The sequence below is a fragment of the Nuphar pumila genome, chromosome 8, assembly GCF_984573655.1.
Source record: "Nuphar pumila chromosome 8, dmNupPumi1.hap1.1, whole genome shotgun sequence".
In the NCBI taxonomy this organism is placed as follows: domain Eukaryota; kingdom Viridiplantae; phylum Streptophyta; class Magnoliopsida; order Nymphaeales; family Nymphaeaceae; genus Nuphar; species Nuphar pumila.
In genome coordinates this window covers 57,534,929-57,540,978 of record NC_143256.1, presented here as the reverse complement: position 1 = coordinate 57,540,978, position 6,050 = coordinate 57,534,929, and the positions used below count along the sequence as shown (strand labels likewise).

General features: G+C 34.5%; 1 non-coding gene across 1 annotated transcript; it reads left to right on the top strand.

Annotated features, from left to right (window-relative positions):
• Positions 1 to 233: 233 nt before the first annotated feature.
• LOC149829944 (small nucleolar RNA R71) lies at positions 234 to 338 on the top strand. The gene has a single exon (XR_016433955.1). It is a non-coding gene; the product is annotated as a small nucleolar RNA R71 (small nucleolar RNA).
• Positions 339 to 6,050: the final 5,712 nt, after the last annotated feature.

The following is a 6,050-nucleotide window of genomic DNA, read 5'->3' as shown; positions in this document are numbered from 1 at the left end:
CAGTAGATGGACCAATCTCAAGAACACCAGCTTTCTTCTGAATGCTGGGTGTGGCTCTATTAGAATGAGAGCTCGAAGCATGGTGAAGGGAATTCTCAGCCCATGTATCAAATAACCTCCATGCTTCATCCTCGCTCTTCAGCATGAATGTCCCTCCACATGAAGAGTCGATCATCTGACGATTCTTGTCAGACAATCCATCATAGAAGCTCTGCACTAGTTGCCATTTCGGCACCTGATGATGGGGACATTTCCTGAGGAGATCCTTCATTCTCTCCCAGGTCTCATGAAAGCGCTCACCATCTAGCTTTGAAAAGCTAGTGATGGCTCTACAATATTGGTTCGTACGACCAATGGGAAAATATTTCCGAAGAAACTCCTGTTGCAATTGATCCCAGGACTCTATTTCTACAGAATCTAAGGACTTTAGCCAATACTTGGATTTGTCCTTCAATGAAAAGGGGAATAGAGTCAACCTCAAAGCATCATCATCGAAATTCTGTATCTGAATAGTAGAACAGATTTCGAGGAATTCATCTAAATGTCGGTAGGGATCTTCATGACTAAGGCCATAAAAGGATGGAAGCATCTGAATAATGCTGGCCTTAATCTCGTAATGAGGCGCTCCTACATCGGGTCTCCGAATGCAGGATGCCTGAACATAGTCTGTGGGAATGAAGTATTCCCGCAGAGGGCGTGAATGAACTGGGGGTGGAGGTGGAGGATCCATGTCAGCCATTGTTGTCGAACTTCGATGAGAATGTAAAATTCTCTCTAGGTTGTCAACAAATGGGTGTAATGGGGTTCCTAAACCTCGTCGCCCCTGCATACACTGGTACTAAGACCAGATGTAAGCAGACAACCAGAATCTAAATCTAAACTAATACAGGTACTAAAGTGTAAATAAACAAATAACAGTAACTAAAAACAAACAGATATGCTATCTAGCTATGTCAGAATTCTATAAATAAATAAATAAATAACAAAGTAAACTATTCTAAAATGCTAAAACAAATAAATACAGGAAATCACAAACTATGTTTTTCTAAAACCCACCTGTCTGATCGCTCCTTGTAGAATGAAAATTAAGTGAATCCTAGAAAGAACAGTACGTGAATCTATATTTACTAACTATGTTAATCCTATATTCACTTACTAATCCTACTAACTAAAAAGAAAACAGCTAATTAACTAACTAAAACAAATTAATAAATCAAACTCTAAGAAATAAAGTAATTAATTCGCCGTTCCCCGGCAACGGCGCCAAAATTTGGTTGATATTTTGAAATGATATATTTAAAACAAGTATTTGCAATAAAACTTTGGAAAATCGTCAACCAAAAATATAAAAACCGACTTTCCACAAAGTGGTAAGTACGGGTCGAATCCTCAGGGAACAGGAATTAATCAAGATATTTCTAGAAAATTTGATTTATTAATTACAAATATCAATCTACAATTATAAAGTTAATACAACTACAATTAATCACTAAAGTAAAAATAATAAAAAAAAACAATTAAATCTTCTGCTCCACACCAAGGGTATTTCTGTCTTTTCGCCAATTATTCGCTCTTCGCACTTGGACAATAACCCTGAAAACTAAATATACTTTTCAACCTAAAAATGCAGAAAAATACAAAGTTAGTATTCTCTTCTAACAATGCAAACAATAACTAAAACTAATTCTAATTTTACGAAAATAATAAAACAAATGCTACTTATCAAACAATAAATAAATAAAATACTAAACTAATTCTAAAATTAACCAAATTAATTCTACTAATACTGTATGATGATTATGCAGCTCCTAAAATGCAGAAACTACTGAAAACAGGCCTAAAATGCCGAAACTAAGGAAATTACGAAAATGCCCCTAACTAGTGTAAAATAGCTTTCTGACAGGTTATCGGAAAACCACTGATTGACAAGGAAAAAGAGGTCCGATTTTTCCGAACTTTGTTCTGTTCTGCAACTGACAGATTAAACAATCTGACAGTTTTTATAGAATGGAAAAACAGTATCTGAAACTCCACATATAAGCGTTTCAAATCTGGGAAAAATCAGGATATCGAAAGTCCTGTAATTTGAAATCCAGAAAAAGCGGTTTTCACAAAACGCTTAAAAATCAGACAAAATCAACTTCGAAAGAGCTGGAATTTGGTCTGCAGTCAAATAACACGTCAATAAAGTGAATAGAACAAAAAATTTTGGAAAACACGAAATTTTTGCACAGAAAGTAACGCTTGTGCGACACGGCAAAAATCGGTTGTTTCTTTGAGTGCACTATTCACTTTATGGGTTTATTTAAACACTATAGAAGGCAAAGTAAACCTAATGCAATCTAAATGACATTGTATAACAGTGAATATGCAGATGAGTATTACAATTATGCTAAATGCATGACGAATGAAATGCGCTAAGCAAGTTATGACTAAAACTACGTTAAATAACGATGCAAATGCAACTATGCTACGCAATAAAATGCAATTCGACTACTAAGTTAAATAATAACTAACGACCAATCAAACAATCGCCAAACACATCTCACACACACGAAACAAATAAAATACACACACACACACTTCTACACTATATTAAATCAAATAAATGAACTACGTAAACTAAAATCAAAATAAATAAATCTAACTGACATTAAATACACTAAAGAACAAGGATAGGGTTAGGGTTCACTCGGTTGACTCATTAAGCTCGGTTTTGGCTAGGGTAAGTTGGGATTGATTTGGGTGAACTCGGTTTGGATTAGGTTGGGAGATATAGGCTCGAGCTAAGGTTGACTCGACTAGGACTAATGTTGACTCGGCTAGGCTTGACCTAACTAGTTGGGTTCGGTTGACTTAAGATTGGGTTCGGTTTGGTCTATGACTTGACTTAGGTTTGGGTTTTGACTAAGTTAGGTTTAACTAAAACTAGGTTGGACTCGGTTTTGAGTTGACTTAGTCAACTAGGTTCGAGTTGACTTAAGTGGAATCGGTTTGACTTGGATAGGGTTGGGTTAACTTGGCTAAGGTTGACTCAACTTGGTTTAACCTAGGTTAGGTTTGACTTAGACTAGGGTTGACACGACCGAGGCTCGGTTTTGACTCACCCTAGGTTGGACTAAAACTTGACTAGGGTTAGGTCTAGGTCTTTGACTAGGCTCGAGTTGGGTTAAGTAGGGCTTAGGTTTGACTCAACTAGGCTTGGCTTAGTTTAGGTTAGGTAGACTCGGTTGACCTAAACTTAGGTTAGGGTTGACTCCACTAGGTTTGACTAGGGTTGAGTCTTGGTCTTGGACTTGACCTAGGTTTGGTCTATGCTTTGACTTAGACTAGGCTAGGTTTTGACTAGATTAGGTAAACTCGGTTTTGACTAGACTCAAGGGGGTTTAGACTAGGGTTTGACTCACTTAATTGGGTCAACTAAAGTAGTAACCTCTTAATTATCCTACAATTAATTCAAAGTTAACGATTTTAATGGAGAAGGTTGGAAAAAGAATGTAATAATTGAAATTCCACTAGAGGGGGGGTGAATAGTGAAATATGATAATGATCGATAAAATAAAATAATTAAGCAATAAGGCACAACACATAAAATACAGAATTTATACTGGTTCGGTCAGTATCCAGACCTACATCCAGTCCCCAAGCAAACCACTTGAGCTTTCCACTATAACATCCGAGTCACCGGATAAATAGTATAACACCCTCTTCCCCAGAGGTCTTCTTCTCTCAACAGAGAAGGACAACACCCTCTTTCACAGAGGTCTTCTTCTCTCAACAGAGAAGGGCAACACCCTCTTTCACAGAGGTCTACTTCTTTCAACAAAGAAGGAATACAGTGAATAACAGAGTTATAATACTTCCTATAGAACCTTCAGAATGATATGAATGCACGAATGAAGGATTCTCAGAATGTTATGTTTGTCACTCAGAGGATACACTTTGTCAAAGAGCTGGACTTGACTTTTTCTCTTTTCTTTCTTTCCTTTTTCTCTTTCTTTTTCAAGGCTCTCTTTTCAAATATCGAATAGAAATTTTTCTCGTTGTAAGCTCACACGTCTATTCCATTCCATTGTTTGAATAGTTTATTTGAGTGTGTTTATATAGCTTTTAAAAAGTAGTCGTTACATTTTTGGAATTGTAACTTTTTGAAATGTGAAATGTTATGTCATTTCAAAAAATATCTTTTAGATAAATTCGAGAATACCTTTTTCCATAAAAGTAGAATAGAGGGTACACTAGTCGTTGTAATATTTTAGGTAATACATATTTTATGTAAAAAGTCTATTTCTTACAATAGTACATTGAACGTTGGGTTGTAGTTTTGTCTTTATTCTAATTAATGATTTGAGGTACATTAGTACTTCTTTGCTTTAAATGAGTGTAAGTACAATGAGTGCTTTGAGATATTTATTTGTACATAGTCATGTCAAGTGTTTTCTTTATGTTGTGTATTTCAAAGTCTCCAGAGAGAATGAGGACCAAAAGAAGGTCGACATTCTTTGAGAATGATATTAACAAGGATTTGTTACAGGAGGCATTTAATGCTTTGTAAAGAGAATGATGACTTCAAGTAAGTCGACATTCTATGGTTATGAAAAAAGTAACTAGAGTCCTTTCAAAAACATATTTTATTTGTTTTTCTTTTGTGTAGCCGATTTATGTTTTTGTCTTCTTCTTATATTAAAAAAAAACATTTCTTTAAAGAAGATAACTAAAGTCTTGTTAAAACATATTTTATTTGTTTTTCTTTTGTAGTCGATTTTATGTTTTTGTCTTTTTCCTACATTCCTTTTCATGTTGTCTTGTATATAGTGTAAGGTACAATTATTACATGACAAAATGTCTTTTTCATAGAAGGTTGTAAGAAGGTACAATTATTATATGACAAAATATCTTTTTCATAAAAGGTTGTAAGAAGGTACAATTATTGGTTTTCAAAAAGGAGCTTTTTGAAACTATCGTATACTTTTATGATAAGTGTTTATGAATGAGTATGTAATATGCAATATGCAAGTTCCTGAAGGTTCTGTTACATATGACTCTAAAGAAGAAAAAAGTCTTCAACTTGAGGTAGCCGATCTCTTCATTTGAACTTTAGGAATGCATGGCTCATCAAGCTTTTTCCTCAAGGAGTATGATTGCACCATAGTTGTACTTGAACAGGAAGTCTCCATCCTTATTGGGTGAGATATCCTTGCATCAAATACTCGTTAGATTTAAGGCAAAACATATTCAGTCATAATATAACATTATTTCAAGAGGACATATTATCATATCATATAAAATCAAATGAGACAGTGTATCATATTATGTGACATCAAAACCGAGTTTTTCAACAATAATTACCAATGTTCAAACTTTGAAATGCTTTGGATTCTCAAAAATCGCCCCATTTAAAGAGGGGGTTACACTCCTTAATTGCCATTAAAGCTCATTTTGGAAAAATGAAAAGGCCAATCTAGAAATCCACGATTTTTGCTTTTCAAGCTAGAATTGAATTGCCTTTAATTCTTTAAGGAAATCGTGGAGTCTAAATTAGAATTTTTGTTTAAATGCAAAAACACTTTCAAAAGTGAAAGAGTAACTCCTTCTTTAATGCATATTCAAAATTCAAATTTTTCTTAAATGCCTCACACGATTTTTGAAGAACCTCCTTTTTCCAAAAGCTTTTCAAATTTCAATTACTTTAATTACCTCCCTTCTCAAAAATCGCCAACTTTAATTTAAGACTCTACTACTTAAGAATTTAAGACTCACCTAGGTAATGAAAAGACCTAATTGAAAAACACGACTTTCTAAAATTAAATGTTGCCCTAATTACCAAAACCTACTTAAATGACCCCTAAAAACGGCTATGAGATAAAACCCTAATACATTGAACCTAGACACATTCCTAACCTACCTAATTACAATGAATGCTTTCTAAAAAAATCGACCTAGAGCTCAATTGGAGCTCTAATGGCGGCCGCCCCCACCTTGGGGAAGAAGAAGACCAACAAGAATAAAATATAAACTAACAAAAATCGATTAAACTAAATAATCACTAT